Here is a 22,269-nt window from a genome sequence, read left to right on the forward strand (position 1 = left end):
ACAAGAGTCCATACCATATAGCCTACATGTGTAGTAGACTACATACCAGCTGGGTTTGTGAAAGTATACTCTAGGATGTTCACATAATGACAACATCACCTAACACATTTCTCAGAAGATATCCTTGTCGTTAAGCAATGCATGACTGTACACAGATCAGGATCTCAAAACAGAATAGGAACTCCCACTTCTGTCGTATGTTTTATTGTTTTGTTCATTACCTTAGGATTCCTGTTTTAACGACTTGTATAAAATCTCTCTAAATGTCCAAGACAGAGTCAATACCTCCTTCCTCTAGAACTTTAATCTTTGTTTTTTGTGTGATCACCTATTCAGTCATTCTCTCATTCTGACAGCAAACATTTATTGAGGTCTTACTATATTCTAGTTATTTTATAGGTTAACGAAAAGACAGAAATCAAAGATACAGTTCCTGTTCTCAAGTTGTTTATGGCCTTTTGGGAGAGAAACTAACTATGTTATTTTTGGTGAATGGGAGTGTGAGTGAGGAGGCACAGGAGGCTCTGTAAGTAGAGGGGAGGGAACTTATATCAAAGTGAATGTAGAATCAGTGCAATCTATTATTTATCTTTTAAAATGAATTAATATTTACATATTGATAGACATTTTATTATTTATGTCACTTTTTGAGGTCATATGGTTATTATGACTGCTGTAGCCAATTTGCTTTCAGTGGTTATGCAAAAACCATTCCAGTAGTCACTGGATCTCTCTCTCCATGATGCAACTTCTTTTAAAGTAGTTTCACTCATCATGCCAGCTTATCTGGACATTTTCAAACTATTCATTTCTGCTTATTCAGAACTTCTGGAGAAAAGTTTACAACTGTAAAGAAAATATTTTAATTGCTTTCCTTTGGGTGCTGCAACTAATAAGGCTAGACATATAATGTATGATTTTCCCTTTATCCATCTTTAGCCTTCACCTACTTTAAAAAGTAGAGGATATTGTCTTTGAACTTTGTTTTAATACCAGCAGAAAACTGCTTGGAAAGTTGAGTCAAGATTATGATAATAATAATAACAATAATAATAATAATAGTAATAATAATAATAATTAACCTAACCTTAATCTTATTCAGAGGACTAAAATACACTTAGCTTTGTAAATTCTTGATTCCTGTGCTGATCCTTAATAAAAATATATATGCTTAGCCAAAATTCATGAAAATGCTATTTGCTCTGTAACTGTAACCCCAATTTTAACCAAAACTGCTTGAATTCTAACACACACAAATATATAACAGATAAATATAACACAAAGTAGTAATACATTAATTGTGACATGGTCAGATATCGTGCTGGCTCTTAAAATGTAATCTATAATTTTAAATATTTCTGCATGAGGGGAAAAGACAATGGAGGAGCAGCTTCAGTGATAGGAGAGTAGAACTATTTAATATCTTCTCAAGAATGGAAAAAGAGCCTCAGTGGTGTGTGATGTGGTACTTGTACCGTCCTATATATTTTATTGGGTCTCCCAGAGACCGTTATTAAAGTGGGCGTAGTCAACCTGCAGCTGCAGTGAGCTCACTTCCTGTGTAACTCTCCAGCCCCACTTCTCATTTCCTCCTTTTCCTTGCATCACCCTTTTATGACATTTGCTCTAACAACGCTCAATTGCCTGCTGTTTTTCCTAGCCACCTTGCTTTTATTTGCTTAAGATATCTGGTTGCAATGCCTTTACCTTACTCTGCATTTGAATGATGGCCATTCATCCTTACTATTTAGTTCAGGTTTCCCCTCTATCAGGAATTTTCTGCTAGATGTAAACCTCCATCCTCCCTTCCTTAAGAAATTTTCTCCTGGCCAAGCACAGTTGCTCATGTCTGTAATCCCGCCCGAGGCAGGCAGATCATGAGGTCAGGAGTTTGAGACCAACCTGGCCAACATAGTGAAACGCCATCTCTACTAAAAATACAAAAAAAAAAAAAAAAGCCGGGCATGGTGGTGTGCACCTGTAGTCCCAGCTACTCCGGAGGCTGAGGCAGGGGAATCGCTTGAACCCTGGAGGCAGAAGTTGTGGTTAGCCAAGATTGCGCCCCTGCACTCCAGCCTGGGTGACAGAGCAAGACTCCGTCTCAGAAAAAAAAAAAAGAAAAGGAAAGAAAGAAATCTTGTCCAAGTGTCTCTCCTCCATTAGATTTTGACCTCCTAGAGCAGTGGTCAGCAAATAAGGTCCACAGGCCAAATCTACCTCAGCCTAGTATTGTATGTTCTATGATCTAAGAATGTTTTTCCATTTAATTGTTGAAAAAAATTAAAAGAAGGATAATGTTTCATGACACATGAACATTACATGAAATTCAAATTTGTGCCTATAAATAACGTTTTATTGGAACACAGCCATGATTTTTCATTTACATATTAATGTAATGTAATGCTGCAATGGTGGGGTTGAGTAGTGCAGCCTGCAAAGCTTAAAATATTTCCTATCTAGCCCTTTATAGATAAAATTTGCCTACCCCTGTCCTAAAGAACAGCAATAAAATCATAGTCACTCCATTATCCAGAGTTCCTAGCATAGAGACTCCTAATTGAACAAGTTAATTAAATGGTTGAGTAAGCTATCTCTGACCTGAACCATTCACACAAGGGCTCCTGGCTCTGATCCTAGTGGACATTTAATAAAGGAAATACTGAATTATGAAGACCTATAGCATTTTCTCTGCCATTATCTGTATGATCTTGGACAAGTACTTCATTTCCTTTTATATGAAAATAAAATAATTACTTTAAAAAGTCTTATAGTTCTTTTCAGGCATGAAATTCTAGAGCTATCAATGTTTTTAATAAGTCAATGGACCGTTTAAGACATATGGACCAAAAGAAGAAAAGAATAATGAACTCTTATCAGATATCAGTTTTATCATTGGTGTTGATTAGGTGTTCTGTGGTAATCCAAATTTAAAAAAACGTTGTTGTTGGTACATCGGAATTGAAGATCTTGTATTGTGAGATTTGTGGTCTATATAGTAATTTATTTACCTTGCTTTCAGTGATAATTGTGTCCAAATAATTAAAGACAGACACTTTCAGTCTTAGGTTTTGCTAGAATCTTCAATTATCCTGTGTTCATTTCTGTTTTTATCATTTTCTCCTCCTTTATATGGCCCCCACCCCTAGCTAGATGGAGGAAATTGCTGGTAACTGACCTGCATGCTTTATATAGATTATGAGAATTGCAAAGTTCTTACAACTCTAAAGTGACTTCTTTGATTCTAACAGGAATGCCCATTATAATCTTGGCCCTTCTATAAAGATTTCTTGAAGGAAAATATCACAATAATTATTTAAGGAGTCTTTGGATGAAAACTCTTTTGCAGTTTATAGCTGTTCTTAACCTGTTTTAAAAGGTCATAAAATATTTCAAAATAATAGACTTTAAAAATATTCTTGTTTTCTCAAGAATATGCCTGAGTAACATTGATCAATTTTTCTAAATGTGGGACTGTTATCTTAAAAGAAGTTGACAAATAGTGGAAACAAAAAATGCTTCCAATAATTTAGAATCTGTTAATTGAAGTGAAAAAATTGTGTACATTCAGAAAAATTTTCAGAAAAATTCTTTTGTAGATCTGTCAACTTTTATGAAATAAGCTCAAGAAATATCTTCATATGAAGGGAATTTTCCCATTTCCTCACTTCCGGTATTTGGGTCCTGCTGCTCTGTTGCAGTCTTTTCCACTGCTTTCTACAGGAACCTCTTATATTGAAGGCCTGGAGCCCTTCAGTATGGGACATATTATACAAGGGAATAAGTTTCCTATAGGCCCACTGCTTCAGGGTTTGTTTTGTGGTCTATCATTGAATCAGGTTAGTTACTAGCAAGTATGTGAAAGGCAATGCAAGAGAATCAATTTCAATGAGATCAGCACATGTTATGTAAAGACATTTTTTAAATTCCACAGGGGATATACGTTAGGGGAAATTGGCATTATTGATACTACCTCTAGTTTTCTTATCCTTTTTATTACTGAAAAAATATTTACCAAGCACTAAAATCTCTATTTGGAATTTTGAATGCCAAAATACATCCATAAATAAATATTCTTTTAATTTATAGAAATAAAAAGCACTTTAATACTCTTAAATTCTCATTTAGATTTTTGTTTCATCTGAAAATTCATTGTTTTTTATAAGTCAAGATTCACATTGTGATATTAAAGAAAAATATTGCCCTTATTTTGCTGCATATGACAGGCTGATTAAATATCAAAGTATTGATAGCATTATTTTATTGTTAAAAATGTATGAAGTTATTTCAATAAGAATAATTCAGCAAGTATCTCCCGTTATATTTATAATATCTAAAGAGATTATTTTACTAATTGTTTTAAAATACAGACACACTTCCCAGAACTCAGAAATTATGAACTTCCTTATTAAAATTCAAGCACGCATGCTATTTCTTCTGTAGCAAAATGGTACATGGATGAAGAACGATAGTTTTAAAATATGTCATTTTTATCTAAAACAAAATAAGCACTTACTTGCCGGAGATAGGTTTCTACCTGTGATAATGATTATAGAACAACATATACTTTTATTAAAGCACATTTGAAATACCTTCTTTCCATGTATTTACTCTCTGCTTTTTCTGAAAATACTAAATGCTCAGAAATGTGGTCATCAGATCTTGTGATTGGTATGTAGGTGAATGAGCCGATGCATCTGCACCCTTCTTTTTCCTTATCTTCCCTGGGTGTCCCTGAGCTTTCCCCAAGCTGAGACAGATGGCTGCTGGTTTAGTTATGTGCGTGGGAGAGAGGAACTTCCACATGTGATTTTTACCATTTGGTAGTAATTAGTTTGTTGTATAAATTAACATTAACTGAACCATTCTTCAGGCATTGTTTGTAATTATCTTCTTTGAGTCTCTGAGTTGTGTAAAGAAATAAAAAGCAGGAAAGAAACTGCTCCTTATTTTTTAAAAGTTGAAGAATCTATCATTAGGCAGAATAGAGCGACAGTTATTGTTGTACGCCCAATACACTGAGAACTTTAAAATAACCATAAGGCAAAAGAGCCGAAGATTTTTCTGGAATGGAATGGTTTAGAAATACAATTAGATTTTCTGAAAATGTGTGCTTTTTGCTGTTGTTTAGACAGCACTGAATGTAAGAAGAAAAAGAAATGTAGTTTGAGGAGTTTTTCTTCCTATCATTTAGCAATTTTAGTTCTCACAATAACTGCCACTTGAATGTTACTGTCGAACTTGTCTTTTTACTTTTTTTTTTACATGTTACATACTTCATATAGATACTTTCATGTATCAGTGTGAATTTTATGAGAATAATACGTTTCTGAGATACAGTACATCAATATTCGTCTTTTTAGGCAAAGCTCTTCATCACTCAGTGGGATTTTGATATTTCAGGCTTTAAAGTCGGAATGGTGTTTAAGGTCATTATTCCCTCTGACACCCTGTGTTCCTGATGCAGGTATTGGATATCAAAGAAACAAAACAAACAACCTATATTTCTTAAAATTCTCCTGGTTGGTTTGGCCTTGCTCATGTTATTTATGGGCTTAAAATTTTATTGTGTCTTTCTCTAAAGAGATCTAATAACTAATACCATATAACAGATTGTCCTTTAAAGTATAAATGTTTCTTTCTGAAAAAAAAACCCCATCTGTGTTTTTTCTTTGGAAATTGCTTTAAGATATTACCAAGAAGAACAAATTATTGATAGACATATTTTGACCCAAAGTATTTAAAATGTGTCATCACACTTTTACTGTCTATAACACAGTCATAACTTTGATGTAGGCAAGAAAATATGATGGTCATTATTTGACCAAGAGTTTCTTTATTGCAGCTCATTTGATAATAAAATCTCAGTCATCAGTATTAATATTTGTGTAGACTTATTATTAGATGATTAAAAAAACAGAAATATATACCATTAGTAGCTGTTTTCTATCATACAACTTCATTTACTGGATGCCAGACTTTAGTTGTAGAAACTACCAGCAGTGATTATTTATCGGCTTTTTTCTTTTGAGTATTGTTTCAGTTCATTTCATGAAATACAATGATTTGATAGGTCTTCAAGATTTAAAAATATCCTAATATTATTGCAAATTACTTGAAAAAATAAGAGCATTTTGTCTTTATTTATTTACAGTGGCTACACTTACTACACATATAAGTTAATGAGCAAAACTAAGGCACGTTAAAAGCTATTTTTTATTGATTAAGCTTTTTCATATATTCTGAAGTTAACAAAGAGATATGTCTTTTTTAAAAAGAGTGTTTCAAGACGACTTTCTGGTTTATTACAAATTAGGCTTATTTTTAACTACTTCTAATTCAGAACTTATTTTTATGAAATAGGAAAACTGGAAGTACTATGTGCCTAGAACTTGGCCTTCCCATGAAATACTTCATCCAGTATTTCTCATCATTCATCAAAATGTTAAATCATGCTTTTCTTTAAATATATGTCACTTTTGACCATTTAAAAAGCCCTAACTTTATTTAATATTCAAAAATTTTGCCTCTCAACATAGTTTATGCACACATATTTTCTCACAAACGGGAAAAAGGAAAGCATTATTGTCTTATCTCTTTATTTTGGCTGTAAATCAAATAAACATAAAAACCTTATGTTTTGTGCTCTTCAACATTGAGAGTTGGCTAAGAAGCAAGGAGCCTTAATCCTGAAGATATTTCCTTTCCCTGCCTTACAGGATAGAAGTATATTTTCTTTTAAATAGGGCAGGTATTGAACTTGGTAAAATTTTGAAGGGCAAACTTTATGTCTACTGAAAAATTCATTTTATATATGTTACTGGCAAACAATATGAGTGCAATTTGGGAACGTATTTTAATGGTATGGTTTTCAATCTGAATATTAGGATTCTTAATATTAGGCCAAAATATTCCTCTGTGTGGGGGGAAAATAATCTTTATATTCCTCAAGTTAATTTAGAGCCTAATTCTTGGAAGTGAAGCAAAATGAACACTTCTGCTTTCAGACTGATTTTGCTTCATTTATATACTTGTGTTCATAAGAATATAGAAATCGAGGCTTGCAAGCATCTTTTGAGGAAAACACAATACCTTACTCACCCCCACTCAGATTAAAATAATCAACTACTGACAAATATCTAACACAAAAACCCCCTCTGAATAAGTTTTTTTGGCAACTATTTGAAATGCAAACTCTTGTATGACATATTTTGGAACCAAAGATAAGAAGAGAGAGAGAGGGAAAAAAAGCAGCTCTTCTGTGGCTGTGAAGCTCAAAAAGAATATATTAATTAACCCAAGAGAATTTCTAGGAAGCCGTAGTGAGAAACTGTAGCTTTGAAATGTAGTGATCTTTATCCACTGTTGAGCTTGGGTCAAAGACCTTGGACAAGGAAGGAAAAAAGGGAAGGAGATACATTATAGAAACCAGATGTTAAAAACTGATAAAGGCTGACCAGCCCCCCGCTGCTAAAATGTAACCCCACCTCCATCAAAAAGGTGACATTCTCCTCTGAAGCCCCTCTGTCCTTCTAGGAGAAAAAGCGACACAATTCTGGCTCTGCATTTTTCCTTTGGCCTACCTTGTCGAATGGCCCTAGAAGACTAAACAGGTGTTATCTACTTTTGATTTCAGTGCATTTAAATTAATCCTGTCAGCTCAGCTGTTAAAACAACTGTCATCTCCAGCTGTTAGTAATTTTCGACTGGGCACTTTCACAGGTTGCCAAGATCTGAGCCTGCATTGTGTGTCTCTCTGAATGCACTAGAGTAACAATTTGTGGGCTTTTTAAAGGGGACTGGTATTGTGATGCTGTACACATGAAATGATCATAATAATAATTTCAAAATACAGTCTGGTGCCATGTTTTGTAATATATAAATAAACCATGTGCTGCATGCCACTCTTATCTATATTCTGTCGTGTGTTACGTAACTTTTTGGTGTACTTAATTCAATGAACAGTAAGTCAACTTGGAAAGCATAAAAGGACGAGATATAATAAAGAAGTTAGGAGACAGAAGATGGTATTGCACCTGCTTTTGATAGCTTCTATGTTTCCAGAAACAATAGTTACTTCTAGTAGATACATGTTTTTTCTCTTTCATGAAAATACGCAGTAGAATGTTTTGTTGCATTTTAAATTAGAGTAACTCTATACTTTCAAACCAAATATTTGGTTTGAAATATTTGTCTTCGACTAGATCCTCTTTTATTGAATATTTTACATCATAAGAGGCATTTACTATATAATTTCAGTACTTGGGATCTATTTCATTAGTGGCATTCTAAGCTAATATTGTGGAAAATGTATTGGGAAATTCGGTCTATTATCAATTGTAATCTATTAAAAATGTGTAGTAATCTCTCAAATCTTTTTTTTTTTTTTAAGACTTTCATTTGTCACTGATGTAACCATCTGGAACCAATGAGTTTTCCTCCTGGTTTAACCTTACACATTAAAAAAGGGAAAAACTATAGATTTTCTGCTTGGTTAAGTAAGATTGAATTTGAGTATTAGGTTTGTTTTTTTTTTTACTAAACTATGTTTCAAAAACTCAATAGATGACTCTTAAATTGATTTTAAGTTATTTAAGAATAATATAAACAGATCATTAATGAAAACAGGCTTTAATAAAATGTAGTAGTCACATAATTTGGGGCCACTTTACAATTTTTTAAAATTTATGTAATACTGGTGTTGAATACATTTACACTAATTTATTTGAATAATACTCTATGCTAATTTCTAAGAAATTCTGGTTTTCACATTTATTTGTAAAAATGGGGCTTATTTCTTGAGAGAATATTATATGCACAAGGTACTCAGTGAAAAATTCAATAAAAGATGTAAATTGAAAAATATTTCTGTTTTCTGCTCCTATTCCTACCACTGCCTCTCCCTACCCACCAGCCCGTTCCCCTTTTAGGTTTTATGTAACATGTTTTCTTCTGGATCCCTCCAGAGATGTTCTGTGCATATATAAATATATAAACACATAGAAATATCAGTTTGTGTGTGTACGTGTGGTTTATATCAGAAGGATATCTCCCATATACACACCAAATTTATATTTCATTATCTCTGGATTTACATGATGTCGGTTCTCTAAAAAAGCATATGAATACATGAGTTTGAAGGATAAGATTACAATGTATATGATGTGTATATGCAAATTACTTATTTTGTGCCTGAGGATTATAATTTAAATTGAATAAAGAATATTGATTTGTCGCTACTTATCAATATTAAGATATTCTTAAACCTAATAGGTCCACTATTAGAAGCTATTGGTATGAATATTCTCACATATATGTGCTGGAATATGTAAGAACATATGACATTACTGTTACAGAAAAACTAGAGACATTCTAAGTGTCAGAGGACTGGCTAAGGTAATTATTATGTATTCATAAATGGATTACGATAAGACTGTTAAACGGCAAGAATCCTAATTCATAAAACTATGGAAAGATGCCTACTAGTTATATTTTAATTTTTAAAAGTAGAATGATAGTAGTGATAAAATTATCTTATTTTTTATAGTATATATGCATGCTTGTATAGAAATTTATTTAAGTATGAAATATTTTTATCTTAAATTAGATATAAGTTACAAATAAGTGTTTTATTTTGAATATTTACTTTGGTCATTTTTAATTAATATTTGATTAATTGGTAAGGATTAAATCTTAAATAAGTGAACCATCTTTAGTGATGCTAATAAAAGTCAGTTACCAGTGGATTTTGTTTTTAGTTTCTATAAACATCAGCTTACATTGGAAGAGAGTGTCATTAAAAACTAAGGGAATATACAAAACTTATATGTGAAGGCAGCAAGTGAGAGATGATGGGGTGGGAAGGGACATTACAAAGGATCATGGGAAAGTCATTGAAAAGGTGATAGAAATGCAGAGTTAACTTTGATTCATTTCCAAAGCTATATTTGTAGAAACATCTCCCCTTAAAATTTGCTGGAAGAAGAAGCTCCTCTGAACATACTTGTTCATGTAAAAATATATATATCAGAAGTCTGAAGGGAAAACAAGGATGCCTTGCTCAAACATATATTCTGCACATATTCTGGGTAAAGATTGAGATATTTGAATTAATAATATGCTCTTTATACTAGTTTCTTAGGCCTACTCTAACAAAGTTTGACAAACTGGGTGGCTTAAAACAATTGACATTTTTGGCCGGATGCAGTGGCTCATGCCTCTAATCCCAACACTTTGGGAGGCCGAGGCGGACAAATCACTTGAGGTCAGGAATTTGAGACCAGACTGGCCAACATAGTGAAACCCCATCTCTACTAAAAATAAAAATATTAACCATGGTGGTGGGCACCTGTAATCCCAGCTACTCAGGAGGCTGAGGCTGAGGCAGGGTCAGGAGAATCACTTGAACCCAGGAGGCGGAGGCTTCTGTGAGCCGAGACTGTGCCACTGTACCCCAGCCTGGGTGACAGAGCGAAACTCTGTCTCAAAAAAAAAAAAAAAAAAGAAATTTCTGTTATTTCACAGTTCTGGAGGCTAGAAGTCTGAAGTCAAGTTGTCAACAGAGCCATGCTCTTAGAAACCCTTGGTAGCATCCTTCCTACCTCTTCCTAACTTCTGGTGATAACTGTCAAGCCTTGATACTTCTTGGCTTGCAACTGCATCAGTCTAATCTCTGCCTCTGTTATCTTGTGATTTTTCATCCTTGTGTGTCTGGGGTCTTCAAATGGCCATCTTCTTCTAAGGAACTCAATCATACTGAATTAGGACCCACTCTAATGACCTTATATCAACTTGACTGAATCTGCAAAGACCTTACTGAAGTGTCCCAAGTAAGGTTATATTCATCGTCACTGGGGACTTACCTTTCAGGGACATGTTTTGATCCATGACACTCTAAAAATGCAAAGACAAATGGATAGATGGGCCAATTGACCATTTCTACATTGCTATGAATTAATTTAATCTTGGTATGAGTTTAAATTGGTATCACATAAAATTAAATATTGGGGTGTAAAAGAAAAATACATTATTTTTGACTTCATAGAAACATTGATATAGGGCACTCTAACTAAGTGGACTTTTAATTGGGAAATGTGGCCATCCAAAAGCTGGCCACAAGGCCCTGGGTAGATATCTGAAGGTGGAGAAAAGGTTAGAAATCATGCTGAAAGGGAGGTGAAAAGATTGCAGAAAACAAACACACTCTTCTTTCTTGTAGCAGAAAATGCTCACCTGTCCCTGAAAGTCATCTTACTGCCCAAAGATGCTGATCCTGCCTATGGTAGGCATGAAGCAAATTATAGTACCTTGTGACTGGAAAAGTTATTTAGAGGGTTTATAGCTGTTTCATTGTACCTTGTATTCTGTTCTTACTGGGACTGTGGCTCTATTCGTCCAACACTATTATTGTTTTAAAAATAAAGCCAGAAATGACTGCAACTTACTAAATAAAATCCGTCTTTTTTTTTTTTTTTTTTTTTCCTTCCACTCCACTATTCTCTGATGCTATGCTTTCTTATTTTAGGAAAAGTTTTTTTTTTCTTTTTATTTGAGTGGAAAAAGGATAAATTTTACATTGTAAAATAGCACCTCAGTTTTTGGTTTACATTTTACATTGATCTGATGCTATAAACAAAAGAAAGATCAAAAGAAATGTTTGAGTAAAGTTGTACTCTTTGTATTTATGCCAGAGTTAAACATGTCTCTACCACCTATTAGGAGCAGAGTGTTGTAGCCAAAGCTAGTTCTCCCATTTCAGTGCTCCAGATTGGGGAGGAGAAGGTGTTGAGGCATGCTGCTTGACCTTGCCTCTGTTAGGCAGGGTTGTCCTTTATATTCTTGTACTAATGTTTTCTCATGGCATTCTTAGCAGTGGTGTTGAGAAATGTTAGGTTTCAGTGTAGAAGACTGATTTTTTCATTGAACTATAGAAAGCTAATGGAAATTTAAAAACAAAACTGAGAGGGGAAATGGAAGATTCTTACTTTTCTTTAGCTCTATAAGGCTATTATTGTAAGTTAAAGCAGAAAAAGAATTGAGAGGAATTGCCACTTTTAAAATATTTGTTTTGCCAGAAAAAAAATGTAGTTACTCATAAAATTGATGGTCTAAATCTTAGCATATTCCTAATTTTATAAATTGAAATAATATTTGATATAACCTATGTATGTATTCTGTCTATATCTGCACTACCCTTAGAAGAGTAATGAACAAATACATTTCACAGCATACCTTGTCTAATTGGGGACATACCAAAATTTACACATACAGCAAATTAGTCAAATATTAAACCGAAGTTTATAAAATTTGAAGGAAATGTTAACAGTATATAGAAAATTTTCTGATTGCTAAAACTTTCAGTTAGATGATAATATTGACTTTGTTCTGAATTACTGTTTGGCCATATGCATTTGTATAGACCAGCCTGATTCTTGTCCTCTAGATTTCTAACACGTTGTGTTTGAGTTGTATAAAATGCATAAACCGTTTTCTGTTTTTCTTTTAGTGGTAGGGAATATGAATAAAAGAAGCAAAACAAAATAATTTTGGTTACTTTGAAAGGTTGTACTGACTTTAGTGAAAGGTTGTACTTCTTTGAGATAACAGTAGATAACATTTATTGAGCATATGGTTTTACTTTCAGGCAAGGTGCTTTACATGTTTTATCTCTTTTAGCACTTTTAATCCTTGCAACCACTCTATTTACCAATATATGCCTATTTATTTATTATTCATATATATCACACATATATGCACCAACATATACCCCTAGAGATGGAAAAACTGATGTCTAAATGGGCTAAATAAATTACCCATTTACAAGGTTAGTAAAAGCAGGATTTTATCTCAGAGATATCCAGCACGAAGCTAGCTTTTAAATTATTACACTATATTATTTGTCACAACTTCAAAGCATGTGATGAGCATAGTTAAATATGAATGAATTATGATGTAATGAATGAGTTAATTCATTCCTTCTTTCATTCCACAGATTTTTTTAAAAAGACATCTAGTCATGCAAAGCACTCTTATGGAAAACAAGTAAGGTGCCAACCTTATCACATAGAAAGTTACATTCTTATATTGAAGATTTTTTTAAAGGAATATATATATATATGTAAAATACAATGATAAGTAAATAGAGAAAATGTTAAACATCAGGAAATGATAAATTCCATAAGAAAGGTACAGACATCTTAATCAGAAACAAAGTGGATTATTTCATGATGGAGTGATGAAGGAGGAGTTTAAGGAGAAAATGGTATTCAAATTAGTCATTGAAGGTGGTCAGTAGTTCCATCAGGGGAGGACACTCTAGGGCTGGATCTGAAGGGATTGAGTTGGGATGAATAGTTCGACTAAGAGCATCGAGGTTAAAATGCATCAGGTACCATCAGAGATAATAAATAATTTTAATTATTGAGGACATAGGGCAAATAAATTGAGAAAAGGAAAACAAATTAGATTCCAAATGGAGAAAGGTTAGGATTGAGAAGTCCTAAATGCCAGGCTACAGAGTTGAAACTTTATAGGTTAGGAACTGAAAAAGCTATTGAGGATTTTCCAACCGTGGAGTGATCTAATCAAAGTTCTGTTCTCACAAACCATTTTTCTCATGCCTATTTTTCCTTGCCACACACTTACTGGAATTTCCTTTGACTAATAACAATAATAACCAAACAAACAGTAGCACAGTGGATATGCTAATATAGATATGGATCTATGGATTTGTTTCCATTTAAATGGGATTTCAGATTGGAGATACTATAGTGTGATCAGTTAACCTATGTTAATATGATGCAGCCACCCAAGAGTTTTATTACTTTGTAGAATTTGTATTTTACTCTATTCCTTGAAAGAATTATTTCTTCCATGAGATTTTGAGAGTATTGAGGCTTAAGAAGCTTGTTTATTTACTAGATAGCTTGACTTCCGAACATGATCATTGCCTAATTATTGTTCATTGAATAAGGGAATTGATGAGTAATTGTTGAATACTTATTAATTATTTTTAAATGGATAAAATTAAAAAAAAAAAACCTAGAACTTTTTGTTGTCCTGTATCTGAACAGATGTCTCTAACTACCTGAACAGATATCTGTATCTGAGATTTTGTGGACTTTACGGTTAATCACACAGATGAGATTCTATTCATGCTGTGTCATCTTTATGAAAGCTCTTAACCCTTCACTTTCTGGAATGAGGTTCCTGTGTCTTTTCAAATTCAGCTAAACAAAACCCATTCTGGGAAGGATTTTCTTACGGTTGTCAGCCTGGTTAGAAATGATATGTCTGTGCTCATTTTTTGTGCTTACATAGATTTACTGTTTCTACCTCACAGCACTTAATCACACTATTTCACAATCTCTTTCTTCACTAGACTATAAATTTCTTGAGGGCAGGGACTATGTCATTTCATTTTTGTGTTCCTAGGCTAATACAGTATTTGGTAGATAGCAGATTAGTATTAAATATTTTATTAAAAAGTTACGGATCAAAGGTAGGGAGATTGATTAGTAAGGCTATCAGAGTAGGGAAAAATCAAGAGCTAAATGGAGTTTTTGGCTTTATGAATAGAGAAGAGAGCAAGAATTTCAGAAATATTGAAGGATAAAAATTAATGGGACTTGGTGACAGATGGTATGTGAAGATAAAAACAGAGAGAAGTTAAAGATGCAAAATGACTTGTGAAAGAAAGGTGCCATTAACTGTTGTAAGAGAGCAAAGAGTAGGAGCTGATTTCTTGTTGGGACAGATAATGAGTCCTCTTTTGGATGTAGTGATTTTGAGGTAACAGTGGGCCATACTGAGATGCTTAAATAAGCAGTTAATAAGAAATTAGAACTTGAAAGAGGTCAAGAAAGAACACAGGAATCAGTGAACCATTCACATACTAACAATAGTTGAAGTGCATTAGTGGGAGAGATTGTGATAGAGAATTTAGAGGAGAGAAGGATGATTGAATCTTGTAGGGCAGCTAATTCTGGCACATTCGGAGGAAGAGTTCGAGAGAATACATAGTGAAAAAGGAAAACAAGGAAATAATAATTTAGGGAAAGTTAAGATTGAATGTAGTTTTAGGAATGTTGGAGAATGTTGGGGAAGAGGGACAGGAGTAGAAATGCTTAACAGTTTAATATTCTGTAGTGTGGTTGAGAAGTAGGCAGTTACTAATATGATCAGAAGCCAGACTGCAAGACTAAGGACACATAAAGGGACACAATAAGGTGGTAAATTATGTGAGTAGCAGAGTTAAGATAATTATGTATGAGGTATTTCTACTTTGACCTAATATGACATATAAACCCATGGAGGATGTTTATATGGATTGTATTGAAATGTATTGTAGAAATACATTTTAGAAAAAATTGTAGCTGATATTACCTATCACATCTGGGGAGATATAAAGGTTAACGTGGATTTTTTAGATGGTTCCACAATTGCATATTGAGGATAATCACACGGACAAGCTATACTGACTTCCATAAGCAAGCTATGTTTTAGAAATTTGTCATATTTTGGGATATAAGACTCCAAAATTGGTTAAAAAAAATACGACGAATGGGATGGCTGGTATTTTTAATTTAAGTCTCATTGTGCGTATCCATAGACTTGCTCTCTTGTACAACTTTGAGTTGGGCCTCATTTTAAAAATTAAGAAAAGAAATAAATGTTCCATAAAGTTTGTTCTATGTATGTTTTTAATTTTATTCTATAATTGTAGCATGTATTTCCCAGAAAAAGACTTTCATATTTTAATAGTTGATACGTAAATTCTGAAGGACGTTGTCTATAAATTCTGAATTGATGTAGTCAATCCTCTTTCTATAGAACTGTTAAGAAATAGTGGTAGTCAAGGTGATGAAATAGCTAAAATATCAAGTCTGTTTCCCTTAACAATACAACTTATCAATGAAAGTGTAAGTGAAAGCATGAATAAAATTTACATCTGAAGTCAACTGTAGGGATGGAATCTAAATCCAAGCACCATTACATTTAATTTATGTATAGTAGTTAAGTGAAGAATTAAATAGATTTGAGTATTAATTAATAATGTTAAAAAGTGTAGAAAATCCTAGGCACAATAATACATGCTTTGCTAAAAAGAAAATTTTTATATATAAAAGGTGGGAAATCTAATGTCCTAATATTTGACTACATTAAGCTACTTTTTAAAATTTTACTCACAAAATGTATGTAAAAGGAAAGGAAATCATTTAGATGGAAATTTGGACTCACTTCCTTGGTCTTTAGCATGATAAGTAATCTACTGGATAAACTAGGGGTTGACTGTGGTTGAGTGACTACCATCTGTTGACTGCCACCTTTAAAAAACTGCAGGTTTCAATGAGTTTGGAAGATTGAAGGAAGGCCTTATAACTGTCACACTGTTTTCGTATTCTTTGTTCATGTTCTCTTTGGCTCCTTTTCTTTCTCTTCTTTCAGTCCCCTTTTTCCTTCATCCTGTCTTCTTACAGACCAATGTTTCATAATCAAAACAGGTCTCCAGTTTTATCTTGGCAAATAAGTCCTATGCACTGGATTTTGCTGTTAATGCTGTCGCTAGGCCTGGGTGCTGTAAAATTGCCCTAGGAGCCAAGGGAAAGATGAGTAACAAGACTTCCTGTTCGTAGTATGGCTTCTCATCTGTGCTTTGTGAAAATACATCCAAAGAGGAATGGGCTGCAACAGTATGATGTTTTCCTTGAGAAGTGTCTCTCAGGGTTTGGCCCAGTGCACTACTACTCGTTGTTTCAAAATAACAAGGAGTGGTTTTCAGTATGTTTGTGTTTTAACAAGTTCTCCAGGTGACCACCAAATGCTTTTCATTATCTAATTTCCTATTACAATCCTATAAGGTAGGATTGTCTCAATTTGACAGATAAGCATATATATGGTATTGTTAATGGAATTTCTAATGAGAACATGGATTTATTTTATGATATACCTTCTTTCAGACCTGTTACTATTGTAAACATGGTTTTCCACGTGAGCAGTTGCAAGGCTCTTTTTCCCTAAATGTAGTACTTTAGAGGAGTGTTTAATATGACAGATGTAAATGGAAATAGAATAAAATTTTCTGTTCCTCATCTATGTTAACACTTTAGTGGTGTAGCTGCTTAACCCATTTCTATACCAAAGTGTTTTTTTTTAATTTTAAAGAGTGATACCTAAACGTTGTATCATTTATGTCGCAACTTTGAAATATTACCATCTCTCACTAGTCATCATCATGTAGGTTTTAAGCATCCTTTGCTCATTATGTGCATTCCTTTGGTTCCTGTCTATCTGACAGTGTTTCATTCATATAGTAACAAATATTTATGGAGTTAGTGTGTTTTGAGTATTGGGATAACATAATTTTGTGCAAACCTTATCTGCGTTTCCTATCAGAATTAAGTAAGTATCATTATATCATCCATTATTCTCATTGACGTTTTGTTAATTTATTTTTGTGTGTGTTCCAACAAAACTTTATTTATAGACACAAATCTAAATTTTATATCATTTTCACATATTGTAAAATATTCTTCTTTTTTTTTGAACCAATTAAAAATGTTAAAACTGTTTTCACAGCTGGTACGATTTGGCCCATGGGCTGTAGTTGACTGACCCCTGGACTAGTATCTCAACCATGAGCACACAATGACATTTTAGATCTCACTCTAAGAATATTCCGGCTGTCTTTCAAGTACACTGTTATTTGAGCCAATGACATATTTTATTTAAACACTTACATTTAGCTTAATATCTTTGGAAGATTGGCATTGAAATTACATTGTTGAAAATTCGATTATTACCTGTTGTGAAATGCATTATGTCTAAATCTTCACAGATGAAATAAATAAGTTGTTAAAATTTCATATAGTTGTTTCAAGCAGAAAAGAGCATAGGTCTGTAATATGGTTTGCTTAATCTTGTCTCTAGAACACTGTCTATAATTTTGTTTTGGACAAATTTTGTTAGTATTAATAATACTGAAAATATTTATTATGTACTTTATAGAGGCAAAAAAGTATTAGTTGAGTATGTATGTGAAATAAGCATTTCAGTATGGACATTAACATGAATATTTCTAGTATAAATTTCTCTTGGAAAAATCCTCCCTATGTAGAATATTTTCACTTCGGATATTGTTTGCCTTATCATACTTTAACACTAGCTGAAATTGCTGAGGGTTTCACCATTTACCCATTTTATAGTCACCCTGGGTAGGGTGTGCCTACAATATTTCTGTTGGGAAACACATCAAGCATCTTAGAACCATTTGGCTACTTCGTTAGGGAGAAAGGATATAGTGTTTACTTCAGAAGCTCAGTATCATTTTTAGATAGTTCACATCACATCATATGAATGCGCACTAGAAGGAAGGTTCTGACTTTAATGTTCAAACAGATTTTGTTATTACCCTGTTACTACAGCATCATTGTTAGTATCAGCACTACCAAATCCATGAACAAGAATAAGTTAGAATGCTTATACATTCTTAACCTTTGTTCTTTCAACCTTTATCTACTAGAAGAAAACAATATAAAATGGCTGATATCACCAAAATACACCGTTATTTTCTGTGTGTGGGGGAAGAGGATAGTGGAACCCCCAAAAGCTCTTAAAGAGATAAGACCTTTTGTAAGTATTACTATGGTCAAGGAGGAGGGAAGAAGTCTTCCAATTATAGTTTGATGACAATTTTCATAAACCAGTCTTGTTTTTTTCTAATTAGTAATGTCGATGCTTCTATTTTGGCTAATCAGTACCATTATACCTCATTTTATACAATAGGGTTGTTATGAAAATGTACATGTATATTTGCTTTTTACAGATCAAATTTTCTTTACAAATAATTTTTAGTATGTTTCTAGTAGAAGATTCTCATTTATTTTCTTTAACAGTCCTATATTACTTTAGTAATCTTCTCAAATTTATCAAGTTTTTTTAAAATATAGTTTTATGTTTTGTTATGTCCTGAGAGTAGGAATAGTCATGTCACCAAAGAGTGGCAAGAGTGACTGGTCACAGCTTTAAATTTAAACGTAAATGTGTGTATGTGTGTGTTGTAAGAGAGTACTGGTTTTTCGTTGTTGTTGTTCTTTTGCCATTTTAGGAATAAAAATGGGATATTGCTATTATATATGTGTGTATAAATGTAAATCTATATTTGCTGTAGGCATGAGTATATATGTGTAACTCTGTATGAATCTATAAAGTTATATGCACTGAGATTAACCAAATAATAAAGGATACCCAAACTTAAGACTTGCCATGTAAGTCTCTGCCTCTAAAACTACTAAAAGAGTATGAGCCCTTAATTTGCAGTGTTTCAAATGGCAGTCATAGGAAAGAGAAAGATAATAATTTTGTATTTTTTGCAGGCAGCACAAATCATTAGGTCCTTAGATATAATTCAATTCAATGAATGTTTGTTGAATGTCAGCTCAGTGTTCTAGGTATAGAAGATATAGCAGTGAACAAGATAGAAACGCCTGTATTTATGTATCTCCAGGGGGAGTAATCGGATTAAAAATATGATGAATAGGTAAAATATATAGTTTGCCATATAACAATAAGCGATATGGGAAAAAATAAAGCAGGAGATGGGGAATGAGAATGATAGGAAAAGATAAATGTAAAAATCCATCCTGAGAAAATGACATTTGAACAAAAGACTTGAAGGAGTTGAAGGAATGAATCATGTGAATATTTGGGGGAAGATCACTCTAGTTAAGAGAACAACAACAACAAACAAAGGATCTGACAGTTTTGAAGAATAGCAAGGAGGCCAGTATAGCTAGAATGAAATAAGCTGAGGCGAGATTAGGAGGTAGTAAGTTGAGAGAGGTAAAGAGGGGCTAGATTGTCCAGTATTGAAGGCTAGCACATAGCTTTGTCTTTTGTGGAAAGAAGTGAAAGCTATTGGAAGCTTTCAAACACAGCAGAGAAATGAAATGTCTTTACAGCCCAGCATAAAATATTTCTTATTTCAGACTTCTGTAGAACAGTCCCAAACTTTTAGAGGCTTCAGGAATTATCCCAGAATGTTTAATCCAAAATCAGATAGGTACGTGGCATTTGCTCGCACTCCTGGAACTTTTTTCCTGGGATCCATTAGGACCTACTCTAAGTATTTGGATTTTTTTCTTTTTTGTGGAAAGGTGAAAGGGGTGCAAATGCCCGAGAGTTTTCACTTTGAAGTCTCTCCTTCAGGATTATTTATAGCCAAAAACTCAAGTTGTGGGTGACTCAGTGGTCTTACCATTGCTTCACAACTTAGGAAATTGTCCAACTGACCCACGTAGCCTGGTGGATTCAATAAAAGCATGTTCTATGGCCAGGATACATCTGTCTATATCCTTACACATTTAAAGCAGGTATTTGAACCACTACCCAAAAATTATTACAGATAAACCCTACAGGTTTAAATATCTCTATTAATCTGATTGTACCAATACCTAATCTGAAAAAAATGACACTCTTACTTTTCAAGAGTACAATTAATTAAGGTACCAAAAGAAGAGGTGGGTGTCAGGAATCCATTCTAGTTGTATGATTTGAATTGATAAAGTATATAGTGTTAATTAAGACTATTTTGAAGCTGTATTGTTTTCAGATTTTACATTGGAGATGGACTCATGTTTTGATTTTTAACATATATAAAATAGTTACTAATTTTCCCCTTAAATGTTTAAATAAAAATACCTACTGTGCAGTAGCATGGAGCAGAGCATCATACTTAGCTCTACCTTCTCTCACGTATTTATAAATATATTTTGTCTTAAGGCTTTGCAATGTGAAAAAATGCTTAAATATACACACATATATACACAACACTATATAAGAATGAGTAAATACAGTACATTAGAATGGAAATTACTATATTGGAAATTACTATATCTCTTTAGGTAGTTTTCAGTTAGTTCTTTCATGCATTAGAATTATAAAACCCTATAATTTTGCAGCTAGGAGCAATATGTCTTCATTTAGGAGGCACAGTTTAGAAACTAAACACAGTTTGAGAATTTAATCCAGACTTAATTCCTCCTACCTAGTTCCTAGTAAGGCCCTGTAGAATATGAAAATTCCACCACCAGTGATACTCATATTTGGTGCCTGCTTGTTCTACAACTTTCACTGTCATTAAACTCCTTGATATGATTTTTAACCATTAGCTATGCAACTCAGCTATGAATATATGACCTTTGACTGCTGTTAACTTATGAAATTCAAACTACTCATTCAAATATACTTTTCTTTTACCCTTTTCCTGAAATTTATCCTCCAGGGATACTTACAGGTCTTTAGAATAATGATACATTTACTTTCCCTGCTTTTCTCCATTGACCATCACCATCTTATTGGATTCTGCAGGGCTTTGTTCAATGTTGCATTGCAATGTATACTATTAAGTAAGAAAGAATTCTGCTGCCAGGCAAGATTTTAGGCAAAAGGACTTTGAATGAAGTGGCACTGTGTAATTTGAGTTATAAACACCATGGATTCATTATAATATGAAAGTGTTCTTCATAACTGAGTTGTAGTTAAAGGGATTTGGTATAAGATTGAGTATCGATAAGTAACAGTTAGAGGTTTTCTAGACTCCCTTTTATGTGGCTGAATGACAGCTGCACATCAGGCAGGTTTCAGACTTAAATTATACCCGTTTTCTTGACCTTGTCACCCAGACTTCAGAATATTTTTTAGTTTATTGGTTAAATACAGCTCAGTAATTTAAATACTAGAAAGGTTCATTCTTTGAAGATTGTTTCCAGGAAGAAAAAATGGTAATCAATAGAGATGTTACAAATAATTTTATATTTCATATACATACATATACACAAACATACATTTTCCTGAGGGTGGCTGTCTGTAAACTGTAGCTTCATTGTATAGCAGTAACCTTTGGAAATTCACTAACTGATACACAGCAAAGGCTCTGTTGCCTGGCTAGTCCTACCCACAAAACTCCCATTCAGCATTTTTTCTGTTTTCCTGGATTATTTGAACAGTTAATAGGCACATACACATGAGCACGCATTCTCGCACACTCACATACATGCTTATCCCACATCACAAAAACCACCCTCACATTTGGCTCGATCTGATGCTCAATTTAGCCACAAGGCAAGACTTAAAGGAGCTTGTGTGAACTCTATTAAAAGGAAATCCAAAGGTAGTCTAAAAAGGTAAAATTTGAGGAAGGTGGTCAAAGTACAGAAAGGGGGAAATTGTATTTAAAGTCATAATATAACTTTTCTGTGATAAACAGAATGAGTC

At 33.4% G+C, this 22,269-nt stretch overlaps 1 protein-coding gene and 1 long non-coding RNA gene across 31 annotated transcripts in view; both read left to right on the forward strand.

Annotated features, from left to right (window-relative positions):
• The window catches only part of LOC139356502 (uncharacterized), a 31,679-nt gene extending 18,692 nt beyond the window's left edge, over window positions 1–12,987 (forward strand). The window contains exon 2 of the long non-coding RNA XR_011608458.1: window positions 22–12,987. This is a non-coding gene — a long non-coding RNA (uncharacterized lncRNA). The remainder of the gene's footprint in view (window positions 1–21) is intronic.
• LOC105492120 (SRY-box transcription factor 5) overlaps window positions 1–22,269 on the forward strand; it is a 1,036,234-nt gene that overhangs the window by 746,358 nt on the left and 267,607 nt on the right. The gene's annotated exons all lie outside the window — the stretch shown is intronic.

This window comes from Macaca nemestrina, chromosome 10 (genome assembly GCF_043159975.1).
Source record: "Macaca nemestrina isolate mMacNem1 chromosome 10, mMacNem.hap1, whole genome shotgun sequence".
NCBI lineage: Eukaryota > Metazoa > Chordata > Mammalia > Primates > Cercopithecidae > Macaca > Macaca nemestrina.